The following is a 27,710-nucleotide window of genomic DNA, read 5'->3' on the forward strand; positions in this document are numbered from 1 at the left end:
ATGCACTCTCTAATTTTTCAAATAATAAGGCTTCGACGGATCTGAACCATAAACCAGAAATTGAAACTGAAATTGCACAAGGCCTGGATCGTCGTGGATTAATACAGTCAGTCCAGATTCTGGGAAATGGTGACAACATTCTATATTGATTAGGGTACAAAGTTTATCTCTTGAATTAAATTCTGAAAAGGATGTCTGACGCAGGGCAAAAGCAGATGGATTGCAACTGGAGTTCTGGCGCCACTACGGATGATCAGATGAAGTGCGACTGCACCCCGGGGGGAAGCGTGTCATGTAACAGACTACATAGATACTATGTTTAAACAGCGTTACCGAGAACAAATGATCAAACTGATGCATGCTGTCATAGAGAATCCAAATCATGATTGTACCGGGGATACCAAGTGTGTAAAAAATCTTAAGAATGAAATGAATGTTGTAAGAAGCCTGAAAAATAACCCATGGCCTGATTTGACTAGTATGTTTATTACCAGTAAAGAATCAGTCTGTGTAACGACTAGAAAAATTCTGGATGTGGTGTCTGAATGTGACGATGAGATAGACATTAACGAGGTTCTCTGTCTGTGTACATGTGTAACAGATTTATGTACATTGTTGGTTTCAAAAAATTATGGTTCCATGACATGTGAAATTGTTCAAACTTACGTCAACTACATACTAGAACAAAACATGCTGGCCTGTAGAGATTTTCTTTTCTGGCTAGACCACCTGTAATGTCATTATTACTGTTTGTTAGTAATGCCAATTTGACCATTTTCTTTACTATTTCAATGTATGAATGTATATTCAAAAATCTATTGTTGAAATAAAAAGTTGAATCACATTTTAATCTTTTGTGGTTTATGAAACAATGGGTCTAAGCTCATGAAAAATGTGTTAATGTTATATTTAAAAGAAGCAGTCTTGGTTCAGAGTGTTAGATGGATATTTCAAGAAAAAATATTTGTAAAGATCCTCTATATTCACACACACATTACCCAAAACTGTGTTAAATACTTTAATCGAGCAAATTTAAAGAAATCTGAGGTATATAAACACAGTAAAACAGACAACACAAAGAGCTCGCTAACATTACAGCAGTTCTGTTTGCAAAAAAAAAAAAAAATCCAGAGACTGACACACACAAAACTCTTTACAATCATGCGGGACAATACAATACGATTGTGATGTTTAAAATGAAACCATGGTTCAGAACAACACGCACAAATCATGGAAAGATAAAAAGAAAACATTTTAATTCTGCCACAACTAAGCCTCAAGCTCATTTTTGTTTGGTCTGGTTTCAGAGTTGGACTACTACAGTGAAAAACTTTTTGTACAGTACATATCTTCACAATGGAGTAATGTGGTGTTCAACATTTGGAGCAGTAACAAACACTATTCAACATAAACTAGAACCCCAAAACTCTAATGTAACTGTGAGCTAGTTTCACATCATGTAGATTATCTCAGTAATGAAATCTCGGCTCACTTGCATTTTCTGGCTAACAACTGAAATGTGGACTGATGCTAAACCCGTTTTTCAGGCGTCAAGGTTTGGTGAAATATACGTTATAAAATTTAAAAGATGATAAACTATATCAGATGTTCTTAAAAATGTAAACGTCAGACATGACAACTTTGTAAACACGTAATAACTAATATTTTAGCCTCCTGAAACCCGAGAGATTGCCTGTTGTGCATTTTATAATTTTTCTTGCTATTTGGGATATGTAGGACCTAATAAGTATAATACCTAAAATTTGTTTTTGTACAGGAAGTAGTTTTCCCAGAAAAAAGATGTCCTCATGTGAGGACAGTGGGTCTATCATGATGTGAAATGCTGCAAAGCAGTTTCATTCACTTTGCAAGCACAGATGCACATTGCATGTCATGCATCGCACACAGGATTTCCCAGTGCAGCCTTGTGCTCTGCATTCATGCATTTCATTTATAAAGTTATGTTATGTCCTCGGCAGAGGACATCGGGACTCAATTTCTAAAAAAAAAATGAAAAGACATGAATGAAAATGCATAGGCAAAAACAATAGATTTTTTTAAATCACCAATAAATTTTTAATGTTCAAGATTTTTTTTTTTTTTTTTTTACCAAACTTTGTATAAAGATGATTCTCAACTATGGTATAACAGAATAATTCAGTATAAAATTTTTCTTTCTGCAAAATGTGTGTAAAATTACCATTAATGGGTTTTCTAATTATATACAATGTATCTATAAACTAAATCTAATTTGCATATAAATGTGTTTTTGGGGCAACATGTAATGAGAAAAGAAGTGTAATAATGTGAGTAATAATTGTCAAGATTTTCATAATAATATATAATATTTCATAGAATATTGAAATATAATTTCTTTCTCTATTCATTTGTTATGTCTCCAAAAATGCGTCATAAGCATGCGTTTAGTCCCGGTGTCCTCATCTGAGGACATGTATGAAATCAATGTCCTGTTTAGTAACGGAAAGTCATATTTTGATTTGAAACCCCATAACATATTTCTGAGATGTTGATTTATGACACAGAATTTAAAAATTAGACAGATTTAAATGATAACTACAATATATTATAGAAATATTATCATATTTCTATAAGAGTGTCACTAAATTAATTTCAGACATTTTGATGACCAAGGAGAGGGAGTGGTCATGTGAAACATCCAATCATTTGGTATCTCTGAAAAGCCCTGAATGTGCTCTGTACAGGACATCCAGATCTAAAACTGTGGCATGAACAGACTCAGAGAAATTCACAAAAATATAATGTCCTCATATGAGGCCACAGGGTCTCAAGAGGTTAAGATAGATAAATGTTTAGATATTTTGTGAAAACAAAGATATACTACAAAATTTCAGGGGGCCCATGCTGTCGAAGACCATAATTTCACACTGTGTTGTTTTAAAAGTAAAACTAGATCAATTATAAAGACATGACAACACTCAGTTCCAGTTGTGTGTGTTTCCCGAATCAAACCTGTTAGTCTGATGAATACCTAAAACATCTAAAACATGTGTTGGTGCAGACCATCTAAAATGGACTAAAACATACCCCTTTCAATGAATTCTTTCTACATGTGATCTCTGGTTTATTTAGTGTGATGTTTAGAGAAACAGAGAAAGGAAATAGTTCCTGTGGCATCCATGACTTTTAATGTCTAACTTTAAGTGTAATAGAAGGGTTTGTATTAAGTGTAACAGTCAGAACAGAAAATGGCAGGACTCATTTTCAAGTTGATTGACCAGAAAAAGCTCTAAAGTGCATCACAATCTCAGTTTAAACAGTCTCTTGACAATCATTTAATCATCTTGTTCTACATTTTGTTCATGTTTTTGCCTGTTTACCAAACTCTGAGAATAGTCTTTATCTAAAAAACAATGAAAAAGATACACGGCTGGTGGGCCGGATCAACATTAAAAGTTTTCACAATAGTTTAGAATAGAGGATTTCATATTTTCAAATTAGGTATTTGCTATTCTGATACATATTTCTGTTGTGGAAACATTTTCTGTATAAAAGAGTATGTCTATAACCTATTCAAGGGGGTTTAGTGCAATCATATGGATCTTAAACGTAATCACATTACAACAAGGTCACATAGTCCCTCTAGCAAATCGACCAAAAGTGGAGAAAGCAGAAAATTCTTAGCACACAGTAGATGTTAATGCTTCTGACATAAAGGGAGTACACATAGGCCTACTCTTTAATGTCCAGTAGAAATGTTGAAACTAACGAGTACGACAAATAAAAATGTGAACATCATCATCAGCTATATGAACAAGAGCTCTAGATGTAGGGGCGATAGTTTTATGCTGTAAAAATTCATATGAACAGGCACTGTATGTTTGACCACAGTCAGAGAAAACTCTTCATCAGAAAACGGCAAAACAACATGTAAACAGATCAGTCGACTATCTCTGGTAAAAATAAATAAATAAATAAAATAAAATAGAATATATTTACAAGTCACACTTTGACCATTTTTGTCTTATGTGCTCATTACAGCTAAAATCCTTTTTTGTCAAATGCCGTACACACTTTTGCATTTCATAATTCAGTGATTTTTTTAGTCAGTTTTGCTACGTATGCAAGAGTTATTTTTGAATTATTCTATAACCATTACAAAAGTGAGAACATCGTAGTTCTCAAATGTGTCTGTATTACAACAAAAGCCCATCTAACAAATCTGGCAGAAGTGGAGAAACAGATGTTTAGCACATACACACATTGTAGATGCTTGCGTACACCAGAGATGTTGCTTTATTTGAGTCAAAGAAGATGGCCATAGGAACGGATAACATTCTTTAATGTTGTTGTGTTTTGTCAAAATAATAAAAAAGTTTGGTCAAATGTTTAATACTTTTTCTTAAATGAATAGGATGTGCTCACCCTGCTCTCTTTCCCACGCGAGAGTTAGCATGAACTTACAGGAGTCTTCAAACAAAAACGACCAAACAAACAAAATGTGAATGGTTTCACCTGCTATCTGAACAAGATGACTTAATCTAGTGGATTAATAAAAAATACCATTTACAAATCAACATAATTTTTTTTTAACAATTGTATTCTGAATTTTATATGCATTGTAAACATTTGCTTTCTTGCTATACTCTCTTTCTTAGTGATTTGGTCACGTGAATACACAAAAGGTTATGGATAAAATTTATCTCTACACAGGAGTGTGGAAACTTTAACATGCTCAAACTTAAACGAGTGGGCATCTTTCAGTGGAACCGTTTCATTTGTTTAGGTTGTAATAGTTTTAAGTGTAAAACAGCTAGACTTAATTTTTTGTTGTGTCGATGCTTCATGTGATCACACTTTTTGGACAGACACAAAGTTGCACTAAAAGAAATATCTCGAAGAGAAAAACTGTAACTTAATTTCTTAATTTTCATTTATTCCTATTATGATGACACCACACAGAGATCACCTAAAAACGTACAGTCCAACAAACAAATTGTGAACGGCCGTCCAAAATCTTGATATGGCTAAATCTTGAGGTGTAAGAAAAATGTCATTTAAAAAACATTGTGATTCTTAGATGTGAAACACCCTTGACATAATCTGCTGGCATGCAAAAATAGTCATAAATGTTTTAGCACAGCTATCTACACAAATAGTATGAGAACTGTATATCGTGTCACTTGCATAGAAAATTCATTACCAGTTTATCAGAGTCAAAAGGAAATGATGATAATAGTTGAAACATCCTTAGCTTGTACATTTCTTTCATTTTGAAAATCACAGCTGCTGGTACTAAATTTTTTTTGTAAACCATTTAACATTACATGATGCCTACAAAATAGTCAAATAGTCAAAGTGTATGTTTTCTGTTCTAGGTAAGAACATTTACACCAAGTGTTATAGGCCGGGTAAATAATTAGAAAATAGTATTTCTGTCGAATGAGAAAAGTTCAGTCATGCATTTAAGATGTAGAAATGATGTTTGCCAAACACATCCAAAGAGTTTTCTACTCGTGCGAAAAAAGCACTTGTGTGCGTAAATGATCTAAAGAAACAATGCTGGTCATCAGGTTATTTAAACATTTTTTAAGACAATAGACAGTGTGCCTTGCTTTAGTGACACACAATGTGTAATCTTTTAAACATGTTTAAAATGGAAGGTGTAATTATTTTACTGAGTTTAAGCTAAATGTATATTTGTTCATTTACAGTACACATACTACAGGCTAGATTATTAAATTAAAACATTTCTTACATAACACAAAGTAAAAACAACAAATACGAATTTGCTCATAAATAAAATTTAGTTTACTCAGATTTACTGTGTGTGTCTGTGTGTGTGTGTGTGTGTGTGTGTGTGTGTGTGTGTGTGTGTGTGTGTGTGTTTGTGTGTGTGTGTGTGTGTGTGTGTTTGTGTGTGTGTGTGTGTGTGTGTGTGTGTGTGTGTGTGTGTGTGTGTTTGTGTGGTTCAGGTATACCCCATGTTATGGGGAACAATGATGGCAATATCCAAAATCCTTGGGGATTGTTTTTGTCCCCGTGAGGAAACAAGTTTATAAAGCATACAGAATGAAGTGTTTTTGAAAATCTTAAAATGAAATAAATTTTCTGTAAGGGGTAGGTTTAAGTGTAAGGTTGGTGTAGGGTGATGCAAAATACAATTTGTACAGTCTAAAAAACATTACGTCTGCAGGATGTCCCATAGAACATGGAAAACCAATGTGTGTGTGTGTGTGTGTGTGTGTTTAGAGTTGGTTTTAAAATTAGCGTGAGATTTCAACTCCTTTTACACATCACATATTATGGATAGTATTTTCTTAACATTAAGGAATGCCTTTTTGATTTTATTAATTCCAGATAACATTCAATTATTTATCTCTTCAGCGGCTTGGTTAGTTGATGATTTAGATAATTGTCTCTCTCACTCTTTGAAATTCTCACCTGGAAAGACACCAGACATCGTCCTCCTTTTCAAATGTGTTTGTAGACGGGGGGGGGCATGTGGCCTGTCGGTGCCTAGGTATCAACACCATATAGAGCAAACAAACATTGATCCTGTTAAGGTGTCAAAACCCTCACTTTTGCACAGCCATTTTTTTTCCCAGGAAGAACCCAAACACCTCCCCACTGTCTTTAGGTGTGAACAACAGGACTTCACAGAAACCCCCCACAGCTCTGGTTACAGATACAACCATCATAAGAAACCCCCTACTGCTCTGGTAAAAGATACAACCATCATATATCCAGTAATAAACACAACAAAAGTCAAATCTGAGATCTCTTTGATCTTTTGATTTACACACCTATGCCATGTCAATCAAGGGTCACAGGACCCAGTGACATGGCAACCGCTTTGACTGACAGGCCTTATAGTCATAAATCAATCCAAACTGACCATGCACACTTCTGACTACCTGTCAATCTACACGGACTGTACGGCCATAAATCAGGCCATAAATCAGGGTCATAAATCATCAAGACTTGAGATAAAGTGTATGATAGGACTACTTAAGTTGATTAAATAATCAGAAACAAAACAGGATCATGTATGTGCCTAACCTGATTTTACCAAGTGAGACATGTTCCTGGGACAACATCGTTGTTGACCCTGGAACAACATTGTGATTAACCAATCAGATTTGAAGAACCAGTTTATAGATTTTGTGAAGCTTATGCTTAAAATCAGTGTTTGGTGCTTGTACATCAGTGTCATTCATCTATCATTTCCTCTGATTTTAGGGATTACTCATGGTTAAGGTTAGGTTTAGGTGTAGGGATATGGTTAAGAATATATTTTTGGAGTAAAATGTTGTTCCAGGGTCAACAAAATATGTTGACCTAGGAACACATCGGACTTGGCAAAATCAGGACGTGCCATGTATGTATGCATAGTTTAATACAAAGGGCCGAAAACCAATCACAGTACTTTTTTCATTTAATAGCAAGATGCAGTGGGATACAAAAAAAAAAAAAGAATAAAAAAAAAAAATGCCCATAAAGTCTTGAGACATGTCTTTTAAAAGTTTAAAAGTTTTAAAAGTTGACATGGTTTTCTAAACATGCTCTCTTGTGCGAGATTCGAGTGGAATGGTGATAGATATCCCTATAGAAAATGTGATAATTATGCGTTCAGGAAGTGCTCAAAACATGTGACCACCAGAATATCATTGCTGCAGTGATTTGGAAATGAGAGCCTGCTCTTTGTTTCTAATTCTTTTATGCAAGCAAATGTTGGTGTTATTCTCTCACTTTTCATGAAGAAGCTGCTATTCCAAAGAATAAAAAAAGGTGTCTAGTTCAAACAACTAATTATTTTAGAAGCACTACAGTGCCTTTGGAAATAGCCACAAATGTTCTCAAAGATTAATGCTGTTTTTCTTCATCCATATCCGTTAAACTTCATTACCCTTGATAGACAACATGGTCTCAAACTTAACAGACAAACTTTTTTTTTCACACGTTATTAGTGAAATGGCATTTATATGAGTCATTAATAATATTTTCAAAAAATACATATTCATGGTACAAATCAAAGAACAATGGTTCCTGCATCATTTCACTCAATCTTCACACAAATGGCAAAACCCAACCCTCAGCATCTAATATTTGCATATCATTTAAATATGACCATTTGTTGCGCCTTAAGACTTGTGTGAAGACCTCCATCTCTATTTTATCAGTATACTATCATAAGCAGTGAAATGTATCAGATCAAATTCATTTTATCACTGTTTGAAAGAACTAGTACACCTTTGCTTTGTGGAGTGTCATGACCTGTCAGTAGCAGAGGTTTTATAAAGTCAAACATTCCCTTTTACATCACAGAATTGGCGATGACAATTTAAAAAGATGTTATATGAAAAAAAAAGTTATTTAATTTTTTTTTTAACTTATTATAAAATGAAAATGAAACAACAATAATATCTATATCTATATCTATATCTATCTATCTATCTATCTATCTATCTATCTATCTATCTATATATATATATATATATATATATATATTATTTTGTAACGTTATATAGAATATTAATAGTAGTATACTGAAGTAGATTTTGCACTACACTGTTTATAAAGATTATATATAATAAAGGAACCTTTTTTTTCAAGTGTAAGTGTTTGAATTTTTCAGTTAAACACTTCATTAAAAGTGTTATTCTTTCAGATAATACATATGTATAATTTGTAAGTGTGACGGGGCCAAGAGACGTGGGAACAGGAGCGAGGCCGGTGGAGTGATTGGGAAATGAGCGACACCTGCTCGACCCATCGGTCTCGAGTCCCACGGAGGAGATGGAGGGATATAAAACCGGAGCGACGACAGTGATGGACGAGAGAGGACCAGGCCTGGACTTTATTTTGTGTTTGCTTTTTATTTGTGCGTGACAGTCATCCGCGAGGGGCTGACGTGCTGTTTTGTATTTATTTTGTCTTTAAAGTTTCATTTGATTGTCCGCCGGTTCCCTCCTCCTTCCCATAGTTATTGAGTTTTTATCGTTACAGTAAGCATATTGAGTTCAATAAGAAAAATAAAAGTATTTTACTAGTGGTCTCAGACTTCTAGTTTCCTACTGTATACATATTGCTTTTTAATTTGAAAACAGGATCCGGAATATTTTAAGGTAAAACATAGCACACATCAAAAGATAAAGGCCAGAGAGGTGTTTCTGAATGAATTCAGCCACTCTCTGTTAGACCATCCAACAATGCACCAGACACAAACACAGCATACAATCATGAAGATTCATTGGAATTGTTCTAACATGGGACATTTCTCTGTGCTGAACAGGCAGGCTCTTTAGACCAACCAGTACTAACGTCTGGCTCATTGATTTGTCGAGGACATTCAGAGATAAGAGGACAAACAGACAGTGAAAAGAGAGGAGGTGCTGTAATACTGATGAGCATGCTGATATTGATCCCTCTTTGGGGTTCTCCTCCATGAGGGTGAAACTCACTCATTTAACACTCCAATAAGAGCACATCGTTACTGTACATGTAAAAGCTAAACTTAAGAATCTAGGATTTGGAGACACAATAATTCAACACATAATAAGCGCAATAGGTGCCGAAAAATCAAGCCGAGCGAGTATAAGTCTTTGATCTCGTGAATAACTGATTGTACTGTGACTGGGGTGCTCTTTTCTACTCTTTTCCTATAAGGACTGCAGTGACAGATGAAAGCTCATTACACAGCGTGGTGAGGAGAGGCGTGCAGAGGAAGTGGTTGGGGGAAGTGGGGCGCAGGGGTGGCTAATTGGGGTGTGTGATTACACCGGCTGCTGTTAGCAGGAATTAGGCAACAACAGACCCGGCAGTACGGCTCATCATCGCAGAGAGAAGAAAGTAAGGCGATATCGCTGATATTTCCCTAATTATACCAAACACCTTCCCTCTTGCAATATCACATAGCATAACACCAACATGCGCTCATTGTCTACAGGCACATGCAAAAAGTAAAAGTCAGGCATTTGGAATTGCAACTTTTCAACTATTTGGCAAAGTGGTCACATTTACTGTAAAATCTAATTTCAGTAGGATTTGAGATATTTTGACTTCTGAAAAATGCTTCTATGATAATTTTACGATTTGGATTGAAGTTTGGTGAGCTATCATGTTTTGTTTCAACAGTGTCTCTGTATGGGTCGAGATTCAAAACAAAACTGAAGATCCACTACACTTCAATAATTTTAAACTGATCCATAAAATGAAGACTGTTTGGAAAGCGGTTATTTAATGTTTGTTTGTTTGTTAGTCAGCTGAATAGCTTTAGGTTTTTATTTAGTCGTCATTATTTTATTTGTATCACATCCAGTCCCACTTTCTTGGTAAATTTAAATAAATATTTTTATTTGTCAGTTTTCATACCAAAGTAAAAACAGAAAGCATTTCGATTGGTTTTGGTCAAGATGGCGGACAAGAAATAATAACAAACCTTTTAACCACCCTAAATATAAGCAATACTGTATGACTAGCTCCTCTCACAAAATTTCTTGTTCTTTATTAATAAAAGTATCCATCTCTTTAGTAAATAGCAGCATAGAGTTTCATGATGTTGCCCAGCAATTAATAAATAATAAATAAATAACTAAATAATATATATGAAATCACGTCATCAGTTTATCATTTTAAAAATACCTAAACCTACTGGAAATTTGTTTTCCCAAATAAATGGGTCACTTTAATAACCAGCAGAATTTAGTGGTGCAGGTAAAGCCATTTGGTTTTCTGTGACTTGTGTTTACGACTTAAGTTGTGAAGTAGCTATTATAGCTCTTTTGTTAATTACATAATTTTCACTTATAGGTTTCTATCCATTTATTTTGGGTCTACATTTTTTTCTCATGAACCTTACTTGACCAACCAACAAAAAGAGTGCAGAAAAGCCAATGTCAGGTCACATTTAAATTTCCCAGAGGTACACTGCTTAGGTTCTGCACCTCTGACAGGAGTTTCCATCTTTTTCTCAATGTCCTGACAAATCATTGATTTGCACCTCATTCCAGATCATTCTCTAACATCTGCAAAGCCTTTCTGTTTGACTTCCCTGCACAAAAACCAAAGAAACAGAGAGGACAGGTTGAATTTTGAATAAAGGTTGAATAAAGAGAACTGACATCAAGAACAATGCCAGAACTCTGCTTTGATTTTGCGTCACTGGTAATATATGCCATTACTAGGTCACAGAACGTGTATCCTGTGTTCATCTCTGTCTGATTGTAACTTCTCTTTCCGATGGTAGCTGTCCATTAGTTTAAAGTAGCCTTAAAGAAGACATCAGCAAATCTTTTGTCTTTCAGTGTGAGAACTGAAGGATCTTTAAATTACACCTTGTTCAAAGCCTGAGCGTTGGCCTGAAGTGTCCAAAGATAACCATTAACGGTCCTTTTTAAGTGTTTACATTAACTGTACCATAAAGTTTAGATGAAAATACCATGTTTAAACTGTTCTGCTCTGATTCTAAACCAATTCTGGACACTTCAGACCGTCTACCATTAGTTTTTAAAATAGCAACTTTGCAATTTATTGTTAAATAAATTGTTAATGGATAGTTGATGGTTTTTAACACAAATGTATACTATTTAACTTGATTTGCTTTTTAGTATAACAACATTTACATTTAATTCAGTCACAATTACTTCAGGCTGTAAGTATTTTATGTAGATTAAAAAATATTACACTTAAAACAATGTAAATACATTTTTAAGAAACATCAGTTTTATGCCCAGATGGAAGGCTGAGGTTAAAAAATGGAGTACTGTATACTTTCAATATGATTTATTATATGCTATTATAGTTTAGATTAATCAGCTCCCCCAACACTTTTTAAAATACATAGCCTAATGCTCATATGCTGAGTTCTACAAGGCCTACAGATTCTGGTAAGCTTTGTAAATCATTTTTTTTTCATTGAGTATGTGCAAGTTCAATCAACTCATTCACATAAACTGCAAAGAAATTGTTTAAGATTTTACCCACAATTCTTCAAAAGAAGAAGAATGTATCATTCAGTTGATACATAAACATTTTTCTTCGGTTTTGTAGCCTGTTTCTTCTCAGTAAAATCAGTGGACTGTTCTTCAAATGCATTAAAAGATGTAAACAAAACCGCGCTTGGTGTCCTCACCGCGGGTCACTAACGCGAGAAGGTCTCCATGTGTGGATGAAGAATGTAAAATTTAAATTTTTGCGCTAAAATGACGTAGGCCTATAACCATAGCAAGACACCCTTATAAGCCGGCTTGGTCTTGTCAGTGTATTCCAGAGCTTATCAAAGCTACAGGTGCTGCACAAGTGGAGGACATCAAAAGCGCCCCACCTCCTAATAAAACAATGTTGTTACAATACTTGTCTTTGAACCTCATCTAGTACCTTGCGACAAAGGCTCAATTAATAAACACCAAACCATGCAGAACTACCCCCACCGTCTTCACCCACCGGCGCTTTGTTTCTCAACATCGTTTGCAGTTTATGTTTTTTTCCTACTAATAAAATAAATTAAAAAAAGTCCGCAATAGCTAATATCAACAAACGTCAGATTTCCCTCGAGATCGTAGAACGTAGTTTTTTTTCTTCTTATCCGAACTGGGGTTAACATTAAACACTTGTTCTTTACTGATGCAGACATCGGACAGCCTATTCGATTACTTATAAGGTAGTCAACATTTGAAGTAGATCAACAAAGTTAATCAAAGTTGTCCTAAGACAAAAACGCATTTTGGTTTTAGGACAACTTTGATGAAACGTTTTGATCCACTTCAAATGTTGACTAGTAGTTTAGTTTTTCGTTTGGGTGTGAATATTGCAAAGAACTTCCGTTACAATCTTGTCCACTAGATGTCGCTAAAGTATTGGAAAACAAACTGATCGGGTTGCTGTGTTCACCTTCTGGAATCTGCAGGCAAACAATGAAATCTGATCTCTGCAGAACTTTCGTTCAAGCAGCAGAACCTATTAAACAATAAAGAATGCATATTAAGCTCATAAGAATATTTAAACAATTGAACTTACCAGTAATAAATGTTGGAGTTGTTGTGCAATTTAATGCCTTCAGCCCAGGGAACAGCGTAAAGAAATTGGGGATCAGGAGAAAATTGTGCACGACAAGGATGCAAAATCAAGACGCCCCCTGGTGAACCGAGAACACAGAAATCCTCTCTCAAGATAACAAATAACGAAACAATTGCAATGTGTTAAGTGTATTATTATTATTATTATTATTATTATTATTATTATTATTATTATTATTATTTTAATAAGAACCAAAATACCACTTTCATTTTCCTGTAATCTCACAATGAAAAAGTTGGCCTTTAACTGATTTAATGTAATATTTGGCCAAAGGACATTATTTGCAGTCAAAAATATTAACATATTTAAAAAATATGAATTATATATATATATATATATATATATATATATATATATATATATATATATATATATATATATATTTTTTTTTTTTTTTTTTTTTTTTTTTTTTTCAATAGAGATTTGACTTTTAACAGCTAGTTGGAAAATGTGTAATGAATTGCAGGCTATTTATTAGGGAAATCATCAAGTTTTAATTTTTTTTTTTTTTTTAAACATGAGCTATAAAGCTAGAATGACATTAAATATGCCAGCTTAATTTTAGACAGCAGATAACTCTGCATACAGTGTAATTATATATTGTAAAAAAACAAAATCATCATCACTAAAAAAAAGAACAGCAATAGATGCAATAAAACAGAAATAAGTATCAACATCTGAGCATAAATAATTGCAGAAATTTACAATAAGGGTCACAGAAGCAAAATACAGTGATTTAATTTGCCTTAGATACAATGAATTTATTTGAATAATATTATGTCAAAATTATATTGCCTGTTTCTCTTCCACTGACATTTTGTTTTTCAAAAATCTTAGTAAAAAATGCATAATCATAATGATTATCCTACAGATAAGATGCCTAAATATCATAATTTACATTATGGGTTATCACAGCATATGAAAGGTTTGTGTGATATTACGCTAGAGGAAGGTGGATTTTGATGAACTCAATTCAGTTACACTAAAAGTAATTTTAATATAATTATTTTCATCCCGCAATTGGATATAATACTTTCTTAATCTCAATTACAAAAGAAGAAATTTTAATACGGGGGGAATGCAGAATTGAACATATATATGTGACACGAATTAGCACAAAAAGCAAACAAAAACAAAACAAAATAACACTATATGAAACCCCTGTCATTTTTAACATTATGTAAACTGGATGACAGTTAACAAAAATCACAATGTAAACTCTACAATCACATAAATATTTTATTATTATAAATAATAACTTAGAAAATCCCAAGCAAAAGTTGAAGTACTAAGTAACACATTCTGAATTTATATCCAAACGTTGATGACAGGCTGGATATACAGAATGCAGAAGAACATCAAGGCAGATAATTGAACTCCATATTAAACTGTGCACCATTGTTTTAAAAGGCCTCTCTGAATGTTCTTTTACCTGCTGCCAAATGACTTACATTTGCATGTCATTGGCCGCCCCTACTTTCATCTAAAATAACACTCATTGCGTAATAACAAGATGAACTGTGTCAGAAATACCTACTGATGCTCCAGTGCGGAGGTACATCTGCCTGCCTCTCTTCTCCTGCCGCACGCTGTTTAGAGCTGCACAAAGGGTGATGGGCAGTCGTTAGGTGGACACTCGGGCTTTTGATTTTTAATTGTAATTGTAATCCTCTCCACTTGAGGGCTGAAAATGTGCCGTTTGAAATCTGGACGGAAGATGGATGGAGGGGGAGAGGCGATGTTCAGAGAGGCCCTCTTCATGCTGGCGATACATTAAAAGGTTTAATCCAACTGAAATGTAAATCACAGTTCTTGAAAACAAATTAAGGGGAAAGATAACAGAGCCGCGCACCATCAATACACCATCAGCACGGTCTCTGGCGTGGCCTACTCTGTGCCTGAAATTACGCCAGCCTTGTTACCATGGGTAATGGTACACTGTCAGGTGGGCTGATTGCAAGGTTATGGTAAACAGAGCAGTCAGAAAGCGTTGGATGAATTGGGGAGAAGAACAGACAGGCCATCACAATCACCAGGCGGTTCAGACAGACCACACTCACTCGTGGTTATGGTGATCCCTCATAATTGTGTATTCAACTTCAGTGATTTTGCGGGGCCCCCACACATTTTTTTTCTGTCTGACATTACAAGCAGTGTAATTGTAGAATAACACAACAGCGCTGTCTACCTTGACCCTATGTTGAGCTGAATGTTGCTCGAAAGATGCGACCCTCTGAGCATTGCATTTTTATGGTGATTATTGTTGCCCAAGAAATACTTTCATCTCTCAAATGTATCTACTTTTTCTCTCAAACTCTCCGAAACAATGCAGAACCTCAGGGTTTAAGGTTAGGAGTTAAAAGCAAAGGCAGATTTGAGCCTTACCATTGTACCACACTTCCCTGGCGTAAAGGATTTCTGGGTGTCGTCAGTAAGAGAGAGACAGGTCAGCCTGTTGGCCAGTTTCTTTTTCCTGCGCTTCTCTTTTATCCCCTGTGGCACCATTATCCACCTCAATCAGTTCCTTGTTTGGGCCTCTTTGACTCAATTAAGGAGAGTTGAAGTTACAAATTTGTTACAAATTAAGCTTGTTGAGATCCTGAAAAGTTGAGCGGGGCCACAGAAAGGGTTGAAGTAGTTTGGATGAGTGTAGCCGAACTTGCCCCTCATCCCTGGCCGGGGGCCCCGATGCTAGCGATACCCTGAGGTCTGGAGAAGAGGCTATCCTTCTGGAGCTCCCTCTCCATTAGGGAACAATCAACGGCATTGTTAGCCATGGAAGTGATGAGATTGCAAATGGAATCCTGCTAGAGGAAACAAAGATGGTGGGATCGTTTTAGTGTAACCGGAGCTCTAGGCAGGTGCCCCTCTCTGAGGCTTTAATTGATCTCATTTGTTACTTATACCTCCCGATCAGACTGTTATCACCGCGGCCCCGTCACGGATGGTCCCGCCATGTCACTGTGACGGCAAGGTGATGGGTTGCTGGGGGGGTGCACGACCAGGGCGAGTAACCCAGGAGAACTGCCCCTCTACTCTTACCGGCTTCATTTCAGGAGCGCTTACCGTTGCCCTGAAACAGGATGCTCCCAAATATCCCAATTACACCGGCACTTCATGTCCTATTGTAACAGGATTTCTCTTACTTTCCTCTCTGTACAACACAAAGAGGCTGATTGTACTTCAAGCAGTGGCCCAAACAGGCATGTCTGTTTTACAGGAAGTCAGCGGATCGCATGTGTGGATAATTGCCCAAAGCTTTCAATGGCCCCCAGTAGAGTCCTGTAATAGGCCCAGAGTTATGTAAACTGTCATTTTTACAGCTGCCTCTTTACGCCCCTTTCTTGGCTCCAATTTAAACTCATATGAACAACACTCTTACACTGATAGCATATACACTGATAGCTCATTATCTCTGTGAGATTCAAACAGGCTGCCAACTAAGCAAGTTCACCTGACTGTATTTTATTTGTTTTCTTACTTGGAAGTTAACGCATTTGAGAAGCTACTAAAGAAATTCATTCTGCTTAGTCCTTTCACAGTTAACTATTAACATAAGAATAGTATCTGGTTGATGATGATGAACTTTTCTTCACTTAAAGATCACTAGTGTTTCCGTGAAGTCAGTGTGAGTGCGGCGACCAAGCAACATAGACTATGTCAGTTTTAGTTCAGTGAACAAATGAACATTTGAGCTTAATAGTCCCTTAGGTGCAGCGGATGGTCGGTCAGTCCTTTTGTCTGATTTTGTTCCATCTCTGTCTTTTTTGTTTTTTTTTAAACCATGTCACTGTCTTCAAAGTTGGTGTGAGGCTGTAAACCTCGCCTGGAGCCCAGCGTGCAGTTGAGTTGGCTGTCAGAGGAAGTGATGGTGGCTTTACAAACCCAATTAGCAAAATTCTATCTGATTTAAAAAACGAATCACATTTTTACTTCACCCCCATCCGTCATCTGCCAATTTTCCTGGAAGTTAAAGTGCCACCAATTACTGCCCAGCGGCACTAGCTCTGGCACAAGCGCAGCATGTTTCAGGCGTCGGGTGGCATCTTGTGTGGCTTGGTCTTTGTCAGCGGGAATGAGAATGAAATTAGACTAATAGGAGGCTTGTTTCCAGCCACTGATTAAAAGGCCTAGGAGTTCCTCGGGCATTGCCTAGATCCAGGTCTACACATCCTCGGCGAGAGCGAGAGCGAACGAAGGCGAGAGGTGGCTCCTGTAATGTCATTTCGGACATCAGCACGTCTGTCTCCTCAGGGTCATTCTTCCTCAGACTTACTTTTTTGTCCACGGAACACGGGCGAGGAAACACACTCTTCCTTTGGGGTGCTAATTAAGGGGAGCATCCAAAATTAATCAGCAAATTCACTAGGGCGAAGGGCGATCTGTTTGAAGGCCTGGAAACAAAGTGCGCTTGAACCAGGCACAAAGAAGCCCTCGGCTATGGACTCAGAGAAAAACAAGTGCACAGACGGCGATCTGACACAAAAATTCATATAAGTATAAAATTTTACACTCATTTTTCTTGTCAGCTTGTCACATTGAATTATATAGGTTGATTCGCTTATCTGGCTAAGCGAGATCATATGAGCCCGGTCATCTGAATATCATTGCATGGTCAACGTCTTCAGAGAGAGCGAAGAGCGCATCAAAAGACACTTCAGAGATGCTTGAGCATTGCAGAAGGCGCTGTCGAACAGACGCTGTGAAATTACCCCCCTCCAAAAAAAAAAAAAAAAAAACAACCGAAAAAATCTGTAAAATCTGGGGATGTTTCACAGCCTGACTTGGCCTTGTGTTAACGTCACACGCTCGCCCAAACCCTGCCATTCTGTTCGGCGCCTTACCACCCCCTCAGAAGAACATGACACGTTCTCCCTCCAAAGAAATCCATGCTTCTTTATACACTGCAGATGAAATGTCTTATATAACTGCTTCTTTTTCTTTTTGTCTTTCTCATTCTCTCTCTTTTTTTTTAAGCAGTCTCTAATTAACGGAGGGCCTGGAGGCTATTTGTGACCTTTTGCTATGTAAATATGAGCAGGCCCTGGCTTGTAGACTGTCAGGAAGAGCTTGGAGACAGAGGCAAACCCTGTGTTTCAGCACTCTGGGCATCTTTGGCACTTTGCTAGTGATACGACGGGGTGAGGTGTTTGTTTGATAATGGCAGTTGACTGATTTTTTGACAGGTTCTTTTGACACTACAGTCTGGTGCAGCAAGCATGCAGTGACTGTCTGCTGTCACTCATCTACACGTCTATCAGAGCCTCCTCTGTGAAGGTGCCCTGGTGACTCAAATGTGCCGGAGAGGTCATATGGAGAGGTCAAAGTGCCCTTGTTTTTATATATGCTGTTTCGGATTTTTACATATGCATAATCTCAATCAGTGATGACATGTTGATTTAAAAGATAAATTCTATAAAATACTTTACATGTTTAAATGCTTAGTGCAAGGTGAAAATTGTGTGGTTTTATAGTATGTAATATAAAAACACCTTTAAACTCAGTGTATTGCATAGTACAAACTTCACATTTAAAAGTGCATCTTGTTAGATTATTGTTTTTATGAATAAGTCAAATTCATTGTATTTTACAAAGTGCTTTTTGTTTGTGGTGTGTTTACGGTTATTTTATCATGCACTCATTTTAAACAACTGGTGGTCATTAGTGCAAATTGTGTTGCATGTTATTTTGAAAAAACTTTTCTAAATTATTGTAGAATTATTTTATTTCTAAATTTATGACCTCATTAATTGACAGAAATGGAATATACTTTTACATCGCAAGACTATTTTAATCGGCAAAAATACGATTTAAGAAAACTTCACAGAAATGGTGATTGGTCAGATCACCTAAAATAAAAAAAAAAATTCACAATAAATTTATATATTTTAACTGTATCTTAATTTTAAAAAATCATTTGTTTTTGGTCAAATACCCATATGTATTCACAAGAAGGCATTCAGAAGAAACAAAGTCTGCTTACAGATGCATTCACTGAAGTCAACATTACCCAACAGAGTTTATATTTCTTTGCCAATTATTGAAATGTAGTTTAAGGAACCCTTGAGACAGTTATTAAAGAAGATAAAAAATAATAAAATAAAAATATTCTAAAAGGCAATTAGTCAGCAACATTCAGTAATATATCCCTTATTTTAGATAAAACAGTGTAATCAACAACATAATTCAATTGAATAATTACACTGATTTTTCAGTATCTGCTTTCACTATTTGCGAGCAAATTGGATTTTTTAATTGTATTTTGGCTGGAATGGAATGGTCTCCATTCTTGCTTCCATTTTAACAGAACTTGAGAAAAAAAAAGAATAGGTAAACAAAATCAATAACTTTTGCTCATCAAATAAATCCTTGTTTGTGTTGGTCCTCTGAGTTTACACAGGCAAGATGTTCTATAGACAGGTCTTCTGATTGCATACTGTTTTGAAGTGAACTATTTTGAAGGTTGGCGATTCTTGATTTTCCGGGCTTTTTTTTTTTTTTGTCCTGTTCTGTCCACAGAGCCATTTACAGAGTTTTTGCCCACATTAATATACATTTTTAAAAAGCAGTAAATTAGCACATCACTAAAAGAGATGAATAGCAATTTGCATATTTTGAACTGTGGAGTGGTCTCATAATTAGCTAAAATCTAATGTGCTTTAATTTGGCAGAATAATCAACACAGTGTGCCAAAATAAGTAGCAGAAATTGGTTGACCTCTACTCAGGTGAAGACAGGAGAAACTTGCACATTTTCATATACAAAAAGTATAGCCCTGGAGTGAAAGACACATTTTTAAAAACAGGTACCAATGACCTACAGAGCCAGTAAGATGGCAAGCTTTTATGCTGCTATGTGGCATGTAATTGTTTGACTTGTATTTAATGTATGACTAATGTGCATTAATGGCTTGACTCGGTTCCAGTTCATACAGAAGGAAGTGTGTTCTGTTACAGCTCTCAAGAGAATTAGTTCCTCTCTGCTGTGTGTGAGATCTCGTAAGTGCATAATTGCTGATCGGGTGCTTAGGATGTTATGTTTGCCATGTGAGAGACCTCCGTCAGAAAGAAAGAATAAAAGTCACACTCATCCTGTACTTTGAGAGAGGATTTACTTCTCTGTTTAGTTTGTTTTCATGCCCAGTTATTGTAACGTTGTTTTTGTTGGCTGCAGCAGTTAACTCTCCTTCGCATGGCATCACATCTTTTTCTGACCTCTAGTATGGGCAGCCCACAGGCCATTTGTGTCCACTGGGCACAGGGGTAAAGGTGACACTCTGCCCTTATTAGACGGACCACCTCCACCTTCTATCTGACTGTCTGCGACTGGGGTAAACATTCCTCTTGATTGCTGATGCATAGTGACCACTGCGTCCAGAGCCTCCGGCTCAGAACTATAAATTACTTTGGTTACAGAAATATGTAATAGTCTTCATTCAAATGACTCTTTTAAGTGCTTTAATAGATGCTTTTATACAATGACATTATAGGTATCAGACCTGACTTTTGACACTCGCCTGATGCTCATTTTTAAACCTCACATATATCACAGGTATGTGACACCACTGAGCAGCTATTTCTTCTGTTAATTAAGTGCAACCAATTTTGATTTTAAATAAAATATTCTTGCTTTTTTTTCTCTTTTTTTTTAAGAAGGGTAAAAAAGCCTTCAGCAGTTTGGATGTTAATATTTCTCTTTGTAAAGTAAAACTCAATAAATGTTTCTTGCATGGTGATTTTTCTATTTATTGAAAGCAGTATAATGTTGAACAGCTTTACATAATAATTTACAAAAGTAACTGTTCGTCATTGTTCATGAAATTTAGATTTCTCCCAGAATAAATCATGAAGTCACAAAACTATGACTGCCATGTTTGTCATAAGCTTTAAATTAACTGAACAACAAGCTATTCAGTTGTGATGCATCAGTGGCATGGTAATGATAATTTAATATAATATGGACATGATAATAATGTGATAATATGATAATCATAAACATTTTGTTAACACAATGACAAAAACAAAAATTAGAATATATTTTCAATTCCATAACCTATAATGTAATGTTAAAAATAATGCAAAGTAAATACAAATAAAGCATTAAACGCTATTATTAACAGCTTTGCTTAATAATGTGCAGAAGTGACTGTACGTCATTGTTCATGAATATTAGATTTCTTCCAAAAAAGATCATGAAGTCACAAACTTATGACTGCTGTGTCTGTCATAAGATTGAAATGCATTAAAAAAGCTATTCAGTTGTGATGCATCAGTGACATTAATGAATGTGATAATAATGTGATAATATGATAATCATGGACATTAATTTTATGACACAATGACAAGAAAAACAAAAACAAAATTAGAATATGTTCTCAATTCCATATATGTAAAAAAAAAAAAGCACCGATAAAATAACAATAAATGAAACATTAAAAAGTAATCACAAAACTAGAAACATTCTAAAAGTAATTGTGTGATTGGGAACTTGGGACAAATGGCCACCGAACAAATATATATATTGTTGTAAAATTACATACAACTTCACTGAGCCCAAAACCTGTCACCCTGAACAAATATTTCACTCCTTCGCAAACATGAAGAAAGACTTGTGTTTGCTAAAAGTGATAATTAATGAAAGACGAGCTTTCCCTAATTAAGTGCAGATTTTCCCCCGTCTTCTCCTCGTTAATCAGTGGTGAAACTGAGTTCATTGTGTGGCATTTTGCTGTTGCTTGGGGTTTCGAATGAAAGAATAAAGAGGAGATGGGAGACTGAAATAATTTGTTTAATTTGGAGCTGCTTAGTGTCTCAGCAGGTGAGACCGGTCTGTATGAGAGCTCCGGGGCCCGGCTGGACCGCGGGGCCGGGGTCAGGCTGCCATGGCTGACTGTGTCACACTTCACTTCCCCCCCAGCTGCAGAGGCCCTAACACCCCCTTCACGACCCTGCTACACAAAACCAGCCACTAATTATCTCTGAATAGCAATTTTATTGAATCCTAATTTGCGGTAATGGATTGTGAAAGGGTGTAAGGGGATAGGTAGAGAGAAATAAAGAGAAAGAGAGAGAGCGTGTGTGTGCGTGAGCGAGAGAAACAGTTGTCTTTTATTTAAGCTAAACAATAGCCTTTGAGTTTAAGACGTACGTAGCATGATATTTGACCTAAAGGACGTTTTACAGATGTGTCTAGGCAAAGGACAGCTGAAGAACAAAAGATTGTTCATTTTTAAAACTTGAAAGTTTCAAATTGTTCTAAAGCTATAGAGATTATTCCGAACATCCAAGAGAAACGTATGCGCTTCTAAAATAAGAAAAGCGTCACAGGTCTATTCCTGAAAAACTGAATCCTCTCTTCTGGAATGGTGTTGGGGGGGAGGAAGCACTTTTAATGGACACGGGGCAACAGCAGATGCTGAAGGTCACCTGGGTCAACACAAACAGAGACAAAGCCACACACACAAACACCCGCTTCTTTCCTTTATCGCCTGGATTAAGGGCAAGACTGCTTGGAAGCCTTCTTTGTAAAACTTCTTATTCTGTAGGACATGTAAGTATAAAAATAATCAAATTAAAATGAAAATGTCATATGTTTTCTTTTCCTTAATACCCAAAATAAACACCACAGATGCAGGCAGCCAGGCTCTCCACTCAGCGGTCGGTCCGGCATTTGGTGTTTACTGTGGATTTTGGCTTCGTGGACTCACATCACAATACGCAGATTTAGAGATTTTAAAGGAAGTTGTGGGGCTTGCAGCGGGAGAATAGAGACATTCCCCTCACCCTCTCTCCACACATGCATATACAAACACACACACACTGTCACACACTCTTCCTCTGTCATCCCGTCTACCCAAACCAGATGGCTGATGCCTAGGTTGAGCTTGACTAAGCTAAAATACCTGATTACAATTCACCGATACAATTCAAATATCGTACCCTGGCTTAAGGCTAATGCCACGGTAACAGTATCATTTATTTTCTGCCTGTAGTCTTTATCCATGTCTTACTGGGCTCTGAGCCCCTAAACCCTTTCACCAAACAGAAACAGATCAAATAACACCATTGCACTGTTTCTTTGTTTTACAGTTGAGACAACAGATATGTATTATTATTATAAAAATTATATATATTTCTTTTTGAGATGTATTTTAACACCAACACTTTGACTGATTTTTTTTTTTTTAATCTTTAAATATAATTGAATCAATTAAATATACATTTCAGAAAGGGTATTTTATTTTGTATAATATTCAAATATGTCTGTTTAAGCTGATAAATGTACATAAATAACAAATGCAAGCACATCTCATTTGAGATTTTCTGACCATTTTCCTCATGACACAAGGTACTGATAAATTAGGAAAAAATGTATGTATATATGCATAAATTACATTTAAATGTTACACAGATCCTAATACATTTTGAAATATAGAAAAAAAGATTTTAGGTTTTGAATATGCATTGAACACAGCTAATGAATAATATTCCATATTAATGGCGTTACATTTTAATGAAAGCTTAAAGGCAAATGCAATATTTCAGAAAAGGTTAAAAACATCCTTGCTTTATAATAAAAATACTAAATATAACTAAATTGTTTTAATAATAAGTATATTATTATTATTATTATTATTATTATTATTATTATTATTATTATTATTATTATTATTATTATAGCATAGTGATTCCTTAGTGAGTGACAGAATTTTGGAGATTTATTTATTTACTTACTATGTAATTTTAAGGAGGCATTTAAATGCAAAATGCATTAGGTGGCACATTTAACACTGACAGAAGAAACTGTTAAACATTATACCTCACTCAATTTGCCGGGTATTTGTGAGTTATGGAAAAAAATTTGAATTACAAGACATAATGCTTTACAGTTGTATGCATTTTTACATTATAGTATAGTGCAAAAATAATGAGACAAAAATAATGATTTTAAAGATAATGATAAATATGCATATTTGTCTTGTCTGGTTAGTAAGTGAAGCACATTTTACTCATAATTTTTGATCTGAGAGTATGCTAGAGTTACTAAAGCAATAATAATAGTTTGTGCCGGAGAGAGGGTGACTGGAGAACTCCTGAACTCTAGACGCAGGATCTTACCCATATCCAAATAACATTCATTAGCAATTCAGCTACTTATTTTGTTTGGTTTCCCCCCTGGCTGCTAATTAATGCTTAATCAAAACTGCTGAACTGAACATCACAGAAAATTTAATGAATATTGAAATAAGCCTGAGCAAATTTAGGGAATTCTGGCAGCACTTATTTCCTGCAAATGTCATAGCACATGGGGTCCTTTTCATGTGATTTTATTTGTTTATTTATTGATAATACAATATCATCAATACATTTAACCAGAGATTCTTCTTTAATAATTATTCATTCAGGATACACTAGAATTTTAGTTTAGCAAGATAAAATGCCGGGAAGCTCACATCTTCTTGAGGTAAAGGAGACTTTAAGATCTAAAAGGATTGGACTGTCAATTAGTTTTGACTTTTTAGTCCAAAGTGATATTTTAATGATTTATCCAGCTGAAAATGTCTGTTTGTGCATGTCAGGTTTATTTCAACCTGTGATAATCTGGAAAAAAACACATTTCTTGAGGAATAGAAGAAGACAGGAGAAAAATCTCTTTAATTTTGACACTGCATTGTGTTCCGCCTTGCTTAGTGACTTTTAATGGAACATGATTATTAATGTTCCCTTGCAGGAGGAGCTGTCATGTTTCTCAATGCTGAACACGTGAGGAGGTGGAAAATGATTTTAAAATATACAGTAAATTGAGCTCTTTACCATATTTTATTACAAACAGTTGAATTGAAATGCATTTATTCAAATTCCAAGCATTCCTTTGTTTTATTATGCACATGTCCACACTACAACAACCAACAGCAACCTTCCTCATTCAAATACCTTTATGATTTTTTTTTTTTGGTGGGGGGTGGGGGGGGGGGGGGGTAAACATGTCTATTTTTACTTCTTGATAAAATTGAGACTGGCATAAAGGACACCCACTTTCAAATCTTGGTGACAATTCCTGTAAAGTTACTCAAATGCAATCTGACTTGTGACAAGGGGATGTAATTCCTAAAACAGAATATGCCCATCAGTACAGCCCCAATTTGCATAATGAGGAGACTTCCATTTCTGCTAGCAATATTTTTGACATATCCAACTTGGAGCTGCGCTCAAGCAAAGTGAAAAACGTCGATAGGGATGAGAAGAGAAAGGAGTGAAAGCAGCGGGCACTGTCTGTGTGTGAAGAGGGCACATAGAGCTGAACAAACACACACACACAAACGCACAACTTTGTTTCTCAGAAACACAGAGGCTCATTTGACTTTGGCGTTGGACTGAAACAGTGTAGCTTAAAGCAGTACAAAAAGCGAACACCGAGCACCACCACAGGAAAACCTTTTTTGGAGTTTAAGTGACAGCCTGACAAAAATGACCGTGCTGACATTAATTCCATGTAGCTCTTTTGCTCTAATTGTTGATTCAATTTGCTAATTACTAATTTGATTTAAGTGGCAGCCAAGACTTCATGTGTTGGGGACATAAGCAATAGAAAGGAGAATGTACTTAGGGTTTTGTGATGGCTTGTCATACAGGGCTAACAGAGTGGTTATGAATATTCTATGAGTTCAGTCTTAATAGTTTCTGATCTGTTTATTTTTGAAAACAGTGCTCCAGAAAACACGCCACCGGTCCTGCGCTTGACATTTACAACAACACAAACCCGCTCATTCAAACACAACTGGTAGATTAAATATCTTATTCAGCAAAGTATGATTGGACGGGTTGGGTAAAATAGGACATTTTAGGAAAGGTTCTCACATTTAGAGAATGTGTCGGAAAAAACGTGAGTAGCCCAGATATATACAGGCTATATATTAGAAATTGCAAATTCTGTAACAACACTTTCTAATGCCACATGATTTAATGTAAATTTGACATTGTTTTTTTTTTTTTTTTTTACATTAATTTGAATGTAATAATTTTACAGAATCTTTAAACAAAACTTACCTCATTTGGGCTGCTTAGATCTTAAAGCAGTTGTAAGGAAACGGTAAAGAATCTTTGAGTCTTCGTTCACAGAGCTGAGAGGATCATTGTTCAGGGATACTCACCAACAGTAGGCTTACTTTCTCCATCCAGACAAGCAGATACATCAAGTCATCAAGTTTCTTGTTGTGCCTCGTGAAGTTATCTTTGGTCCTGTACAGGTCCAGTGAGATGTGTTTTCCTCTGGATGTTGGTAAAGTTATTCAGCTGTGCATTTCCAGAGAATCTTTTCATGGATGAAAGTTCGAAAAGACCAGCAAAAGCACTGCTTTTGCTCTTATATTCAGTGTGGTTTTGTTGGACTTGCAAATGATGTGTTGATCTTGAACCGCATTGGCATTTTTAGATGGAAATACATAAAGATATTGCATGTTATGATGCACATTTTCTCTCATTAGAATAACAGAATAATCTCTTGGATAATTTAGGGTTTCTATGGTAACAGTGAATAAATATGGCCATGTAATTTATAGTTCATACATTTTGAATAGATTTTTTTTTTTTTGCTAGTTGATATATTATTATTATTATTTTTTTTTTTTGTATTGGAAGTACAGTAAGGTTTGACAGCATTAGACCATTAATGTTCATGTAGCTGTGCAATATCATAATTTTGCATTAACACAGAGTTAGATTTAAAGGTATATTTTATTGCTATATATTCAATGTTTTATATATTTCAATTTACAGTGACATATCAGAAGTAAAGAAACATTTAATTGTAACAGCATTACATTTTTGGTCACACACACACACACACAGAGACACAGAGAGAGAGAGAGATGTCAAAAAAACATATATCGTATACATGTAACTTCTAATATATATATATCATGTATATCCACAAACTGTCCTAAATATAAAAACTGTAAATATGCTTTTTCTGCATGTTTTCTTGCCCTATAGGAGTTATACTTTATACTTGTACTTTTTTCAGTACAACAAAAGAAATACATATCATGGGGTGGATGGAGGGTGTGGAGTTTCAGTTTTAGGCGTTTTATATTTGTATTGATAAATAAACATTATTTAAAACATCTGTCAAGCCCTGTTAAATATCGTTGGCATGGTTCAGTGGCTTTCGGAACCCTGGGCATGGAATATTTAATTATCGTACTAACTGAATAATCAAAAAGTCAATTTCCAAACCGCTGCCTGCCCGTGTTCTGGAGACAATTGCATTTGTAATATTTGTATGCGTAATCTATGTCTCGCTCCTGTGTCCCCACCCACAGTCTTACGGGGGAAAATGGGGTGTATTCACACTATAGAGACACATATCAGACCTGCTTCAGCTCTTATTAATGACTTTAGCTGTAGAGCTTGTCTTTTACTGTCATCCAGACAGACTCTGTTGATACTGATATGCCTAGAGAATTGAGTATGTTTATATTTATATTGAAGCCTCTCATTTAGATGAAACACGTTACAACCCAGTTTCTAAAACTTTACCACGACAAATGTGGGTTACATACAGTATATTATATAATGGTTCTATTACTATTATTAGTAAATAATAATTATTCTAATACTTATAATACTGCTAATAATAACAACAACAACAACAAC

The sequence above is a fragment of the Carassius auratus genome, chromosome 6 (genome assembly GCF_003368295.1).
Source record: "Carassius auratus strain Wakin chromosome 6, ASM336829v1, whole genome shotgun sequence".
In the NCBI taxonomy this organism is placed as follows: Eukaryota; Metazoa; Chordata; class Actinopteri; order Cypriniformes; family Cyprinidae; genus Carassius; species Carassius auratus.